The 15,249-nt window shown below is 47.4% G+C and overlaps 2 protein-coding genes across 8 annotated transcripts in view; one reads left to right on the forward strand and one right to left on the reverse strand.

Moving 5' to 3' along the window:
* Positions 1–9,218, reverse strand: part of SLC4A8 (solute carrier family 4 member 8) — a 121,812-nt gene extending 112,594 nt beyond the window's left edge. Inside the window, exon 1 of the mRNA XM_063593058.1 lies at positions 9,120–9,218. The gene's annotated coding sequence lies outside the window, so the exon portion shown is untranslated. The remainder of the gene's footprint in view (positions 1–9,119) is intronic.
* The window catches only part of GALNT6 (polypeptide N-acetylgalactosaminyltransferase 6), a 45,929-nt gene continuing 34,095 nt past the window's right edge, over positions 3,416–15,249 (forward strand). For 2 of the 7 annotated variants that reach the window (XM_034935825.3, XM_034935829.3), the window contains exons 1-2: positions 3,416–9,007; positions 9,687–9,774. The gene's annotated coding sequence lies outside the window, so the exon portion shown is untranslated. Of the gene's footprint in view, positions 9,008–9,460; positions 9,543–9,686; positions 9,775–15,249 lie in introns of those variants that run through there. The other 5 variants (XM_063593059.1, XM_055095645.2, XM_034935828.3 and 2 more) reach the window with 4 other exon arrangements.

Raw genomic sequence — 15,249 nt, forward strand, 5'->3', positions numbered from 1 at the left:
AGGTGTTCTAGGGTATCCCATCAAACTGATATAACTCTATGGGCAACTGAGAGTGTGTTTTGTGTTTTTTGTTTTTTCCTCACTAACCATGGTTTTTTTTTCTTAGTACCACTCCTCCCCAAACAACAGCATCAAATACCACCAACTCCCTGCCTGGCAGTGGGTCCCAACTCTGAGAAAACCTATACACATCTATACACATTACAATTGTACGTGACTATCTTGCCCACTACCACAGTGGGGGATTTAAAGGTCTTCGCTGATAGTAGCTCTTCAAAGAGTTTCTGTAAATTCCTGATTTCAAACAATAAAATCTATTTTAATCTGCCCTCAGCAAACATAACTCACATTCCATTCATGGAGAAAGAAAAGGTTATTCTACTTTAGGGCTTCCTTTGCAGTCTTTCCTCCTGATCTCTGGGTGGTTAGAAATCCTTGAGATCAAAGGCCTCTGGATTTATCTGCAGGTCCAGGTGGAACAAACCCAGGAGAGGGCCAAGGGGCAGTGCTTGGGTCTGCGTGGCCTCTGCCCACTCCACCCACCACACCCAGGAGGAGGGACCACTTTGTACCTCTGTGCTACCTTCGGACAGTGCCAACATGGCTTTTTTTTTTTTTTTTTTTTTTGAGACGAAGTGTTGCTCTGTCACCAGACTGGAGTGCAGTCACGCAATCTCAGCTCACTGCAACCTCCACCTCCCAGGTTCAAGCGATTCCCCTGCCTCAGCCTACCAAGTAGCTGGGATTATAGGAACACATCACCATGCCCAGCTAATTTTTTGTATTTTAGTAGAGACAGGGTTTCACCATGTTGGCCAAGATGATCTCGATCTCCTGACCTCGTGATCTGCCTGCCTCAGCCTTCCAAAGAGCTGGGATTACAAGCGTGAGCCACCACGCCTGGCCTAACATGTTTTAAAGGCTAGATTTAAGATCAGACAGCTGGAAGAGTCAGGATTCAACCCAGGTCTCACTCCAAAACTGTTTTCACTTTGCCAAAATTGAATGCTGCTGATATGTCCGTCTACCTAGAAAATCAAGAGAATCCTCTGGAAATCTATCAGAGCCACAAAGAGAGCTCAGTAAGTGGACTACTTTTAAAATAACTTTAACCATTATGGGCAATGTAATAAAAAAAAATGAAGAAGCTGCTATTTAAGGTACTTGCCAAAATCAGGGTGACTCCTCTGAACTATGTTTCTAGAAAGAATCAAAAGAAATCAGTAACGGTGGCTGCCTTTGGGGAGGAAAACTAGGTGACTGCGGATGGGAGAAGGAGGGAGACTCCCTCTTCACTATACTTTTGAGCTTTAGATTTTTTTTTGCCATATGCACATATCACCTATTGAAAATAAGTAAATAAGATTCCACGGGAATTAATAAACAATGAGGCAAACATTTTAGGATATTAAGAGGACATTAAACATCTGGACTCATCTACCAATGAGTTATTCTATCACCTCTCCTTTACTTACAATCCAAAGTAATATTAATATCAGATAGACTTCAATCCTAATGAAATTTGTGATTTTTCAAATGTCTAAGAAAACAGAAACTTCAGCCAGGTGTGGTGGCTCACGCCTGTAATCCCAGCACTTTGGGAGGCCAAGGAAGGTGGATCACCTGAGATCAGGAGTTCAAGACCAGCCTGACCAACATGGTGAAACCCCATCTCTACAAAAATACAAAAATTAGTTGGGCGTGGTTGCGCATGCCTGTAATCTTAGCTACTCCAGAGGCTGAGACAGGAGAATCGCTTGAACCCGGGAGGCAGAGATTGCAATGAGCCGAGATCACGCCACTGCACTCCAGACTGCGCGACAGAGCGAGACTCTCTCTCAAAAAAAGAAAAAAAGAAAGAAACGGAAACTTCTCTTTTTTTAGGGGAAGATAACAGGTTTTGCTTTTAGCTGGAGGATTGTTTGCTCTGCGGAGTTAGTTTATAGCCCCTTTTATTACCTCTCTTTGGGCAAAACAACTGTCAGATTGAAATCCAATTAAGATTTCAGAAGGTTAAATGTGCATATGTTTCTTCTTTTAAAGAGAGATATTAAATAAGAAATCATAATTTTGAGCAGAAAAAGCTCTCACAGCAAAATCTTACAAGCGTTTGGATGTTTTATTCATTGCAGTTGTGAAATTTCTCTATTGTGAAAGGACAGATCTTGGGCACTTGATTGCTTTTGAGGAGATGATCTTGTGTGATTTAAGTAGAAAGTCCATAGTTACAGTTTGACAACCCCAAGAGAGGAACACTTATTAATTGTATGATATTAGGAGGCTTCGGTTATACAAAAGAAAGACTGATCAAGAGTCTCCTAAAATAGGTAATATAAAATGCCAAGGAATCATTTTAACAAGAGCTGTAAAGATTAGGAGAGAGAACACTAGAAAACTTTTCTAAGGATCATAAACTAGAAACTTGAATAAATGGAGAGACAGACTTGCAAAAAGTAGTGGCTAAGGGCTCAGACTGCAGTTACAGGGAACTGCTGTGCTTATAAACTTCTCACTTGTAAAAATAAGGATACTCGAGCAGAACGCAGTGGCTCACAGATTTAATCCTAGCACTTTGGGAGGCTGAGGTGGGTGGATCACTTGAGCTCAGGAGTTTGAGACCTCCTGGGCTCAATAGATCCTCTCACCTCAGCCTCCTCCCGAGTAGCTGGGACTATAGGCACACACAACCATGCCTGGCTAATTTTTGTACTTTTTATAGAGACAGGGGTCTCACTATGTTGCCCAGGCTGGTCTCAAACTCCTGGACACAAGCAATCCTCCCGTCTTAGCCTCCCAAAGTGCTAGGATTACAGGCATTATCCAACACTGCTAAGTTATAACACCATCAATTTAAGATACATACCAATTTCAGATATGTTAAAGATTTTTTAAAATGCACCTTAGAATTGATGAAATTTATATGCACATATAAATCATATATGCATAGAAAAAGAGCAGACTATATCATACCAAAATAGCAACATTGGTTATCTCTAGGTAACATAATTATGGATAACTTATCTTCTTTTTTTGTGATTTTCTGTGCATCTGAAATTTTGCACATTGAAAATGTGATATTTGGATCATTAGGAAAAATAATATATTCCCCATCCCATCTGACTCTTTCAACCCTTCTCCCTGTCTCTTATTCTCCTCTCTGTTCTCTTTATGTTCTTTGTCCACGTCCCAATCCAATGCCATGCTAAGCCAAATTGGAGCTTGAGGCAAAAGGAAAAATACAAGCTCCTGGCTTTAAGGCAAGCAAACTCATTAGTCATATTTTCAAAACTAACTGTTTTGCTTATTTCATTTTGAATTGTAAGATTGCCACGTTTGACAGTTTCCCTTGACCAAGTGATGATCTTAAATAAATTATAATTAACTAAGGCTGAGACCGGGCGTGGTGGCTCACGCCTGTAATCCCAGCACTTTGGGAGGCCGAGGTGGGTGGATCACGAGGTCAGGAGTTCAAGACCAGCCTGGCCAATATGGTGAAACCCCGTCTCTACTAAAAATACAAAAATTAGCTGGGTGTGGTGGCACACACCTGTAATCCCAGCTACTCGGGAGGCTGAGGCACGAGAATCGCTTGAACCTGGAAGGTGGAGGTTGCAGTGAGCTGAGATCGTGCGACTGCATTCCAGCCTGGGCGACAGAATGAGACTCCGTCTCAAAAAAAAAAAAAAAAAAAATTAACTAAGGCTGAAGTAAAATCATAATAAATTCCATTTTGGAACAAATAAAATATTTAAAGTAATGCTGTGAGTTTTAATACACCTATGTTTCAAGTTTTAAATGTTTTTTCAACTACTTTAATGCTCTAGGAAAAAATAACCATTCAAAAAATACAGAAAAATATGTATGAGGGTACATATTTTTCTTTTTTCCTTAGCTTCAATATGGCTTAGGAGGAAACTAGTCTTTTTTTTTTTTAAATAAAGATGGGGTCTCACTATGTTGCCCAGGCTGGTCTTAAACTCCTGCGCTCAAGTGATCCTCTTGCCTCAGCCTCCCAAAGTGCTGGGATTACAGACAAGAGCCACCAGGCCCAGCTGATTCTTTATTTTGAATTTTTGATACTTTGTCCATCACTGATTTTTTGCATTAATTTTGATATTTTTTAAAATATTGCATTAAAGTATTATTTATCTTGGTTACTGAGTTTTTAGATGCCCCCATAAATTTTGCACTCAAGAGAAGTACCCTCACTTGCCTTACCCTAGTCCTAGCCCTGCTCCTTCATAGTCATTTTTACATCAGGCTCCCCTGACAAACTATGGGTGTCTGGATGAGACAGACATGACTTATTATCCTTGTATCTCCACACCTGACCTAGCATAGAGGCTAACACATGGAGCACTTTAACAGCATTTTATTGAAGGGAGGAATGGAGGAAGGAAAGAAGAAAAACAGCTAATATTATAATGGCTAACATCCAAATTTCAACTGACTGCTTATTGTGTACCAGATGCTGGGTTAAGCACTTTGCTTATTTAATCTTACAACCCAATCATAAAAATAACATATCCATTTTACAGATGAGGAAATTGAGGCACACAGAAATGGGTGAATTGTAGCGCATGAGTGATTATGGCAGAACTAGGAGCAGCTCTGCTTGGGTTCCCTAAAATATTTCTCGCTTTGACTGTTTCTCTCCTGAGCATGGGAATGAGATGAGGAGTAAATGTGAATATGCAGGAAAGAAGTAGAGCAGCAGATGTCATTTAGAAGACCAAACTCTCACACTTTCATGTGTTATCTCACTTGAGCTTCATTAACAACCCCGGGTATCATTAACTGCACTTCACAGATAAGAAACAAAGAGGTAGGGAGGGAGTGGGAGACTCCGTTGTTTCCCTCAGGGTAGAGGAGAGTGGGTGAGATGAGAGGTAGTGATAGGACAGAGGGAGGTTGACCAGCTGGCCTTCCTTCTAACCTCCTTGGCAAGTTCACGGCATCCCTTGCACACTCCCCTAGCTAAGTGGAGCCAGCACCTCCCCCTGAAGGGCAGGTCTCCCTCACTCTGCCCCACCAGAGGTGGGTATCCCCTCACCAGGGACCGTGTGGAAGGAAGAGACTAGATAAAGGCCAGGGCTGGTGTCAACGGCCTCACAGAGCTGCCTTTGTCACACTTCCACTGTTCTGCTCCCCTCCAGGTTTCCTACCTTACGGTGGGGAACACCCTTGATGCACGCTCATGTGAAAAGTGAAACTCAGAACACCCAAAACCCGAATCTAAAACAGCCAAGAAATAAAAATAAGATCATGAGAAAAAAAAAAAGAAATTCATAGGACTTCCTGAGAAGGGGTCATCCTGGGTCTTTGCAGTTAACAGAATCTAGACATGTCCTGCAGAAGCGCTTATGGGAACTTTCAGTCATGAATATGCATGGGACCTTGGACCCAAGGTTTCTGGAGATAGAGACAATGTCTAGAGAGGTGGGAAATGGAGCTTTCACTGTATACATTTTCATAGTGCCTGACTTATTACCATGTGCATATATAACTTTTTCATTTTTATTTTCCATTTCATTAACGTATAACTTTTTCATTTACAGAAACTCGTTTTTTTTTTATTTAGTTTTTTCAGAGACATGGTCTTGCTCTGTTGCCCAGACTAGAATGTAGTATTGCAGTCACAGCTCGCCGCAGCCTCTAACTCCTAGGCTCAAGCAATCCTCCCACCTGAGCCTCCGAAGTAACTGGGACCACAGGCACATGCCAACACACCCAGCTAATTTTATTTTCATTTTTTCACTATCATATATGTTTTTTAAACTTTTAGGTTCAGGAGTACATGTCCAGGTTTGTTACATGGGTAAATTGCATGTTGCGAGGGTTTGGTGTACAGATGATTTTGTCATCCAGGTAATAAGCATAATACCCGCTAGGTAGTTTTTGATCTTCTCCCTCTTCCCACCCTCCACCCTCAAGTGGGCCCCCGTGTCTGTTGTATTTTTATTTTTTGTAGAGACAGGGTCTCGCTGTATCAGGCTGAACTCAAACTCCCGGCTTCAAGTGATCTCCCACCTCAGCCTCCCAAAGTGCTGGGATTACAGGCATGAGCCACTACTCCCAGCCTAAAAAACCACTGTTCGAAAGTTGCCTGTACCAGCGGAGGCAGAAGTTGCTGTCTCTATTCTGTGGTGGCTCATCTGCAAACCTTCCTGGCGTGGTGGAGAGGAAGCCTGCACCGTCCTTCCTGTTAGGAGAGAACAGCTCAGTGCATGACACATTAGGGGTGGGTCACACATCCTGCGGACTCATGAACCTCCAAATTAGGCAGCTAATTATTCTGAGGATTCCAAGTCACATTTAAAATCAGCGTCAGCTGAAGTAAAATCAGATGAGTAATTTGCTTCCGGAATGCGAAACACACAAGGCAGACTGCTGCTACTTCTTGGGAAGCTGGGCCCGGCCCTCTCAGGAGCACCAGGCTGGGGGTAATGGCCATGACCCTGTCCTGGGAAGGAATAGGGGCCATTCACCTCAGGTTAGGTTGGGTCCTGACTAAGGTGCAAGACTCACATCAGGATCACACAACCCCTGAGGGTCACAGGGCAGAGGTGGAGGAAGGACAGAGCAAAGACGGTAGGTCCGACCTGTACAGGGAGTGTTCAGCCCCAAGAAGAGAGACATGAGGGGCAGCATCCCACAATCTTCCACAGGAAGTGCCCTCATTCTGAGAAAGACAGCTGTCAAGTAAGGCACATGACAAGAATAGAAGCAGCTGGGGCATTGAGGTGGAATCAGAGTCCAGAGGGTCTACAGATGGGCTAAGGGATGCTCAAGGAAGCTCTGTAGAAAGTCTCTCTAGGAGCTTAAAGCCCACGGCCTGGAATGTGAAAGGAAGGGAGTTGGTAGAAGGCTGCTTAGAGTTAGGGGAGTCGGGCACCATGCCAAGAGTGAGCAGATGAACCCCTTTCTACTCCTGGGAGAATGTCCATCCTTCACGTCACTCTGATCATGTGTAGCTGGGCAACTCTTCTCCACACTCTGCTGGCCTTCTCTCCTGACTCCATCAAAGAACATCTCACCTTCTGAATAGATCAACCCTACCTTGGAGTCTCAGGTTAGAAAAAAAGATTACTTTCTTCATTCACCTGTTAACACCCGGATGGCTTCCCTGCCTTTCCCAGTGCGTGTCAGAACTTCTTGCTAGGATCTACTCACTCATGCTCCTGCTCCCAGGTCTTAGGGTCTTAGAAATACAAATTCATGGCTGGACTCGGTGGCTCATGCCTCTAATCCCAGCACTTTGCGAGGCCGAGGCAACAGGATGGCTTGAGCCCAGGAGTTTGAAACCAACCTGGGCAACATGGCGAAACTCCCTCTCTACAAAAAAAAAGTTAGCTGGGCATGGTGGCATGCATCTGTGGAGGCTGAAGCAGGAGAACAGCTTGAGACCGGGAGGTCAAGGCTGCAATGAGCCGTGATAGCTCCACTGCACTCCAGCCTGGGCAGTAGAGCAAGAAAAGAAAAGAAAGAGAGAAAGAAAGAGAAAAAGAAGGAAAGAAAGAGAAAGAAGGAAAGAGAGAGAGAGAAAGGAGAGACAGAGAGAGTAAGAAAGAAAGAAAAAGAAAAGAAAAAAGGAGGGAGGCGGGGCAGCAGAAAGAGGAAGAAAACAGAAAGAAAGAAAGACAAATTTATTTAAATATCAAAACAAAAGAGAAACTGAACTAGTGGTAGAAGTTTCTACCATAGAAAGTTTTCAAATTATTGGCTATTTGGAGTCATGCGCGCTCCTTCTCTGTTGCTAAGGCCCCAAAAGATTGCAGCACACGAGACAGCGCCAGAGAGGACCAGTGAGCAGCACGGGCCCTGGCGGGGTAATTCCGAACACCGGCTTAGGAGGCGGGTTTACCAGGATTCTCATTCCAGCCCTGCCACTAATTGTTCAGGGTTCTCAAGGTCGAGCATGCACAAAATCACCCGGAGGGCTTTTAAAACACAAATCGCCGGGCCCAACCCGAGTTTCGGAATATTTAGGTCTGCGGTGGGGCCCATTTCTTTTCTTTTCTTTTTTTTTTTTTTTTGATACGGAATCTCGCTCTGTCGCCAGGCTGGAGTGCAGTGGCGTGATCTCGGCTCACTGCAACCTCCCCCTCCCGAGTTCAAGCGATTCTCCGGCCTCAGCCTCCCGAGTAGCTGGGATTACAGACGCCCGCCACTACGCCCAGCTAATTTCTTGTATTTTTAGTAGAGACGGGGTTTCACCATGTTGGCCAGGCTGGTCTCGAATTCCTAACCTTGTGATCCGCCCGCCTCGGCCTCCCAAAGTACTGGGATTACAGGCATGAACCACCGCGCCCGGCCAAAATTTCTAATAAGTTCTCAGGTGATTCTGACTGGCGCTGCTGGTGGGGGATCCCACTTTGAGAAACACCCTCTGCTGTGTGAGCAGCTGCCTCCCCGGTACATTCGGAATAATCATAGTAGGTTTAAAGTTTGCTGGGGCTGGGATTCACCTGATACCTGGCACTTGGAGCCCTTGACACAGTTCATGGCACACGGAATACGAGCTCTTGTTGGATGGAGCACAAATGAGAAGCAAACCTGGGGCAGGACCCCGGGGCCCATGGCCGCCCCGCCGCGTTTACCCCTCCGGGGCAGGCCTCCGGGCTCCGAGCGCTCCAGGCTGGCGCGCAGCACATTCCGGTTCCATGCACCCGCCGCCCGCGGCTCTGCTAATGCCTGTCCTCTTTGGGGTGACTAGGACCCTCCAATCTTTTTCCGCGCTGAAAGCCTGGCCGTAAAGACCGCACCCCCGGGGCGGGCTGAGACGCAGAGAAGCCGGGGCGCCCCTCTGCCGGTCCGCCGGGAGTTCCCGGGCCCGCAGCAGGCTGGGGACACGGCGGGACCCGCTGCACCTGGCCAGGGAGGGGCGGGGCGGGCGCGTTAGTGCAGCTGGGGGAGGTCCCGCCCCGGTCCCACCCTCCCGGCCGTCCGGTGGGGAAACCCAGGAGCCACCCCGCGGCGCGGCTGCGGCTTTGCCTCGGCGCGACAGGTAAGCGGCAGAAGGAGCCCGCGACCCTCTCCCCGGGAGGGCCCCCCTGAGCTCCCCGACTGCTCGGACTTCCCTCCGGCGGAGCTCGCTTCTGCCGAGTCCTCGCTCTCACCTCCTCCTCGCTCTCACCTCCTCCTCGCCAGCCTTCGCCTCTTCCTCTTCCTCCTCACCACCCCCGACAGTAAAATGAAGGGGCTGGGCCAGGCTGGTCCCTCCTGCCTTCGCTCTCTGCTGGTCGCGGTGGCCTGTAGCTCCTCCCTCGGTAGGACCCCCCTCCACCTTGGCGCTTACGAGATGAATGAGGAGCCCAGACCTCTGGAACTTGGAGGGGTGAGAGGGGCACAAGCCAGAGCCAGGGCTCCACACCCTCTTCCCCTCACCCACCCATGCCCTGCATTCCTTCTGTGCCCCGTCTCCCCAGATCGGGCCACCCCATGTGCTCTGGTACGGCAACTCTTGCAGAGAGGTTTCCTCCTGCCCTGCCACGTTGCGCCTGAGCAGAAGGGGACAGCAAGGAGAAGCCTCGCTGGTGGAGGTCGGTCTGAGCCCTGCTTGGTTGAATTCCCTCCAGAGCCTGGGGGCTTTTGGGGGTGGGAAGGGATCTGCCTCCTGCTGTGGGGAAATGGAATCTGCTGGGTGTTCATGACTGTGACTGTCACCGACTTCCCTATTTCCTCAGTTGTTCAGATTCCCAGGCTGACAAAAAGGAGAAACAGCTTTTACTTGCACCCAGGGCCAATCATCGCAGACCCAGACGTCTGCAGAGGGTAGGATGGGGCTCTTCTGTGTATGGGGGTGGAGGGTGGTCAGTTTGCCCGCAAAGCTTACAGCAGACCCCTTCTAGCAGCCGACAACCCATTGCAGCACTCTCAGAAAGGATGTTAACTCTGTGCTCTGAGCTTGCCCCCAGGCCCACACACACAATTTACAGGCACTGGGTGAGGTCCATAGTTCTGGACACACCAAAGAGCCTCGAGGACTTTTGCGCCTTCTACCAGAGATGTGTGTGCACCACACAGGCCCTATTCTCCGTTCCAGACAGATGAGCTGTCTCCCTTCCCATCAAAGGAAAGGTTAAGAAGGATGAGACAGGGAAATTCATGTGATGATGAAAACCAGGTCAGGTGAGGGGTTTGAAATATGCTTTGGTTCCGGCCACATGTGGTGGCTCATGCCTGTAATCCCAGCACTTTGGGAGGCTGAGGCTGGTGCATCACCTGAGATCAGGAGTTCGAGACCAGCCTGGCCAACATGGCAAAACCCCATCTCCACAAAAAATACAAAAAGTTAGCCGGGCATGGTGGCAGGCGCCTGTAATTCCAGCTACTTGGGAGGCTGAGGCAGGAGAATTGTTTGAACCTGGGAAGCAGAGGTTGCAGTGAGCTGAGATCGCACCATTGCATTCCAGCCTGGGCAATAAGAGCAAAACTCTGTCTCAAAAAAAAAAAAAAGAAAGAAAGAAAGAAATATGCTTTGATTCCAATTGCCTAGCAGGAGCCAGTAGCATTGCAGGCATTTCCCTAGCTCCAGTTCCTTAATGGTGCCATGCACTTTAGGAACCCAGAGGTAATCAGAGAAAGTTGCTTCCAGGGGCACCAGGGCAGAGAGCAGGACAAGACCCTCAAAAGAAAGAGGGAAGTGTGCAGGAGACTGGGCTGCTCAAGATGACCTCACCTCAGTAATGCTGCCCACAGTCCTACAGTGGGTGGAACAGCTGACTCCTACCCGTAGCAGCATGGAAGAACTCAGGGCAGAGAAGGGGAGGCCCTGATGTGTGTCAGGTGCCCTGTGAGGTCAGAAACATATTTGCCCAAGTTCAGCTGGAAGAAGTGGGGACAGGAAATATGAGCATGAACTTAGTCCATGCAACCATTGCCTCGAACAGACCTCAGGACCAGGAGGGGCAGCTAACCCTAGGGCTGAGGGCCTCTCAGTGCAGGGAGGCAGTGAGTATCATGGAGGCAGGCCGCTGACTCAGCCCTGTCACTAACTTCGATATATAATCTTAGCCAAAACACATAAACACTCCCTGGGTGGGGAGCAAATGAGAAGGTGTATATGAAGTGTTTTGGCAAAGCTCCAAGCACCAGTCAAATGCAAGACAATGTGATGTCATAGTTAAGAGAGTGGGCTTTGGAGATACATAGGCCTGAATGCAAATTCTGCCTCTGCCACATTTCTAGCTGTGTGACCTTGGTCAAGTTACTTGACCTCCCTGTGCTTCAGTTTCCTTCTGTGTAAAACAGAGAAGATAACTGTAACTTGATTTGATATGGTAAGCAGTAATATTTAAAATGGTGATGGTATTCTTCTTAACATTTTCTGGCTCCCACGGATGTGTTCCGACATCTCAGCCCTGGAAGTGATGCTGAAGACCAGGTTGGGTGTATCCATGCCATAGCTTGGGTGAACTCAGCTCTTTACACAGTCCTCTGCCCCTTTCTGGGAAAGCCCAAATGTTCATTCTCATTTGATAGGAACGAGAGTGAGGATTTGAATAAGCAGGAGGTTAAGTGCAGGGCAGTGCCTGTCTCTGTGTCGAGCTCAATGTTGTAATTGTGCTGTGTAAAAGGCCTGTGTGGTGAACAAGGGTGAGCTCACTCTAGGGAGGAGAAGGACTGTTAGAAGACTTTTGTGGCACCTGACAGCCCTGTGGGGTCAGCTTATTCTCTCGTACCCTGAACAACTTGGTCCTAAGGCCTAGGTAGAGATTTGAAGGAAGAAAGCAACCCAGTCCTCAACTCTGCACGTAATAGAGAATGAAGAACAGACTAGCAAAATAGCATTGCCATACATCTCAAGGCAGAGAGATGCGACAGGGATTGGAAGGCCAGGTAGATTGGTCAGGAAGAACATTCTGGAGACAGAAGTTTGGGGACCAAGACTCAAGGATTGGGAAGGAGAAGGAAATAGGATCTAAGTGGTCTACCGTCTAGGCCTGTTGGTTCTCCCTTCTCCATGATAGTTAGTGGGGAAATCCCACGTAAGGAAAGCACGGGTAGTAGAGAAACTTGGGAACAAATAACACCTAGAAACTGAGGCAGCAAGATGCACCTTAGTCTAGGAAGCCTTCTTGAAAGAGGGGAGTCTCTGGTAAGAATTTGAAAGAAAAGAAATATGGCTTGCTTAGCAAGAATATAAGGGAAAGGCTTTGAGGAAGAAAAGATAGCCAGTGAGTGCCAAGCATCTGGTTGGGCTTGAGGGTGAGCAGCAAACAGGAAGCAACCCGGCCAGCCCCTCTGTGTTTCTGCCACAGTCAAACAGTGCTCAAGGAATATGAATACGGCTGTCCTGATTGTGAAAGAGAGAGAGGGGCCCGAGGCAAAGGAGGCTGGCAGGCAGCTCCTGCTGATCCTCCAGATGCTAGTTGATAAAGGCCCAATTTCAAATGAAGGTTTTGAAAGCAGAAAGGACAGTGAGGAACCCGGAGGCAGGGAATGAATCAGCAGGACTTGGGAGCGGGTGTGGGGTGAACCTGAAATTGAGACAGGATTAAAAAGGACCTGTCTGAGAGTGGGACAGGGGCTGGCTTGTTTCACGGACTTCAATGCTTCTGGCAGCAATGGGGAAATTGGGCAGGCTGGCTAGCAGAGAAGGCTGGGCACAGACCCTGAGCCCAGGGGATGGTACATTGAGTAGCCAGTGGCCCTGGGTGAAAGTTCTGCAGCCAAGAGCAGACTGGGGGATGAGGAGAAAAGGAAAAATTCAATTCTAGTCTCTCCCATTAACCCCCCTTCCCAATTTGAAGACTGGCCCAAGAGGCCTTCGGGAATACCCCTCCTGTCTTCCACCCTTCTCATCACTTCCCTGTCCCTTCTCTGTCCTTTCCCCCAACTCTCCCCCTCAAGCCCAGTCTCGTTGTCACCAAGGCTTCTAGGTGATTAGAGAATCCCACCTCATCTCCACCTGGAACCCTCCCTCCACTTCTGCACTCCTAGGGATGAACCGTTGCACACCCCTGCCCCACCTGGAAGGGCCTACAGGGTCTCCAGTGAAAAACCTGTGAACTGTTGAACCTCCTGTTTGGTGGCATATTATTTTGATTTTTGGTGACTTTTTCTTGGAATAAGTCAACCAATATTAACCAAGTGCCTACCACATGCCAAGCGCTGCTCTAGGTATACAGTGGTGAGCAAAGTTGGGTTGAGTTTTTCAATAGAAAATCCATGTTTGGGTAATTTAAGCTTAAAATATCATGCAAACAGGCTGGGTGCATTGGCTCACACCTGTAATCCTAGTACTTTGGGAGGCCGAGGCAGACAGATCACTTGAGGTCAGGAGTTCAAGACTAGCCTGGCCAACATGGCGAAACACTGTCTCTACTAAAAAAATACAAAAATTAGCCGGACGTGGTGGCGAGCGCCTGTAATCCCAGCTACCCGGGAGGCTGAGGGATGAGAATCGCTCGAACCCAGGAGTCGGAGGTTGCAGTGAGCCGAGATCCCGCCACTGCACTCCAGTATGGGCAACAGAATGAGACTCCATCTCAAAAAAAAAAATTATGCAAACATAAAATGAACCTTGATATGTTGGGGGAACTTGATAGACTAGCTACAGAAATAATTTTCAGCGTATCTTCCTGGGAAAATAAGCCACAGTATTGCAGCTTGAGTCTTGGAGAAAAGCTGAAGTGTCTTGAAGGTGTAATTACGGGGAAAAATAAAAACCTCCCACATTCTGTGATCAAAAGGGTCAGGGGTGGGAGGAGGGCTTTGGAGAAGATAATTTGCTCTTCTGTTCACAGTATGAACACAGAGGACTTGAGATGAGTGCTGTGTTTCATGGAGAGAAAGTGCTTATGAGGAAGAAAGGACGGTCATTTGGCCAAACAGCCTCTCAGCCCCATTTCCCCCAAGAGTAGTGTGAAATTAACCTGCCCCCTCCCCAATATGATGTCTAGCTCCACACACCTGTGCCCGTGGTAAGAGTGGTGACAGTTGTCACTTTCCAAAGAAACTTGTAATTGAGCCCTCCTCTGAGTAACTTGAGCAAATATCCCTGTGGTAAGGACTGCTTGCTTCCTGCTGCCACGTCTAAGGAGGTGACCAGCTCACCTGATAAATAGAAAGAAACATTGTTACAAAGAGGCCACCTGGAAAGCTAGGGCATGTTCTGGATGGCTGACTCTGACATTCACAAAAGCTAAGGCTGCCTGGGACTTCCAGTCTCCACATCTTTAAAGCATTTGTATCCTTGAGTGGGAGGAAGGCAAATGCCAGGAAGGGGATCAAAGGGTGGAGTCGGGGAGGCTCGGGGAGGCTCAGGGAGGACAGGCCTGGTCCCCAAATTCCCTACTCAACCTCCAAGGGTATGAGTGTGGTAAACAGAGTAGTGGTCTAGGAGTTGAGAGATCGGGTTCTACTCCTGGGAGCCACTAGCTGTGTGTTGCTAGAGAAGTCACCTAACCATTCTGGCCTCGCTGTTGATAAAATGAGGGTGTTAGACCCACAGACAGACCTGGTCAAAACAGCAAGCTAATGTGTAATGGCAGAATATCCTGTAAGTCAAGTATTTCTTGCAGTAAGTTCATTCAGAACATCATTTAGTGAAGCCAGTGCTCCACATTTAACCCTTCCAACCTCATCTCATTTAACAAGAGTTTGTGGAACTAGCCAGGCCTGATGGCACGCACCTCTGTATTCCCAGCTACTCAGGAGGCTGAGATAGGAGGATTGTTTGAGCCTGGGAGGTCGAGGCTGCAGAAAGCTGTGTTCATGCCACTACACTTCAGCCTGGGTGACAGAGTGAGACCCTGTCTCCAAGAGAAGAAAAAAAAGTTTATGGTACACCTGCTATATGTAAAACTTGTGCTAGACTTTGTAGGTGATAAAAAGCTGAAAATGGCATGGCCTCTCTGGTCCAGGAGTCCATAAACACATGGTGGGCTGTGATGAGACTGGAGTACAAATAAAAATCGGGTGCTAAGGGGGCAAAGCAGGGAAGAGATGAATTCTGCTGGGAGATCTGAGAAGGCTTTTTGGAGGGGGGCTAGAATATAAACTGTGGGGTTTGGACTGTGTCACTGGCTTTTAAACTTCTATGACTTGACCAAAGTGAGAAATATACTTTATAGCAAGACCTGGTACCTGTGTATATGTGACAGGGCATCCCAAAAATCTTAGGGCAGTTTTATAATTTAATCACATTACAAGCATAAATTCTGCAAACCATAAAAACTATCATTTGAAAATTGAATCATTTAAACTTCTTTTGTCTTTAGTTGTATGAATTTTCAATAACAA

Source organism: Pan paniscus, chromosome 10 (genome assembly GCF_029289425.2).
Source record: "Pan paniscus chromosome 10, NHGRI_mPanPan1-v2.0_pri, whole genome shotgun sequence".
NCBI classification, from domain to species: Eukaryota; Metazoa; Chordata; class Mammalia; order Primates; family Hominidae; genus Pan; species Pan paniscus.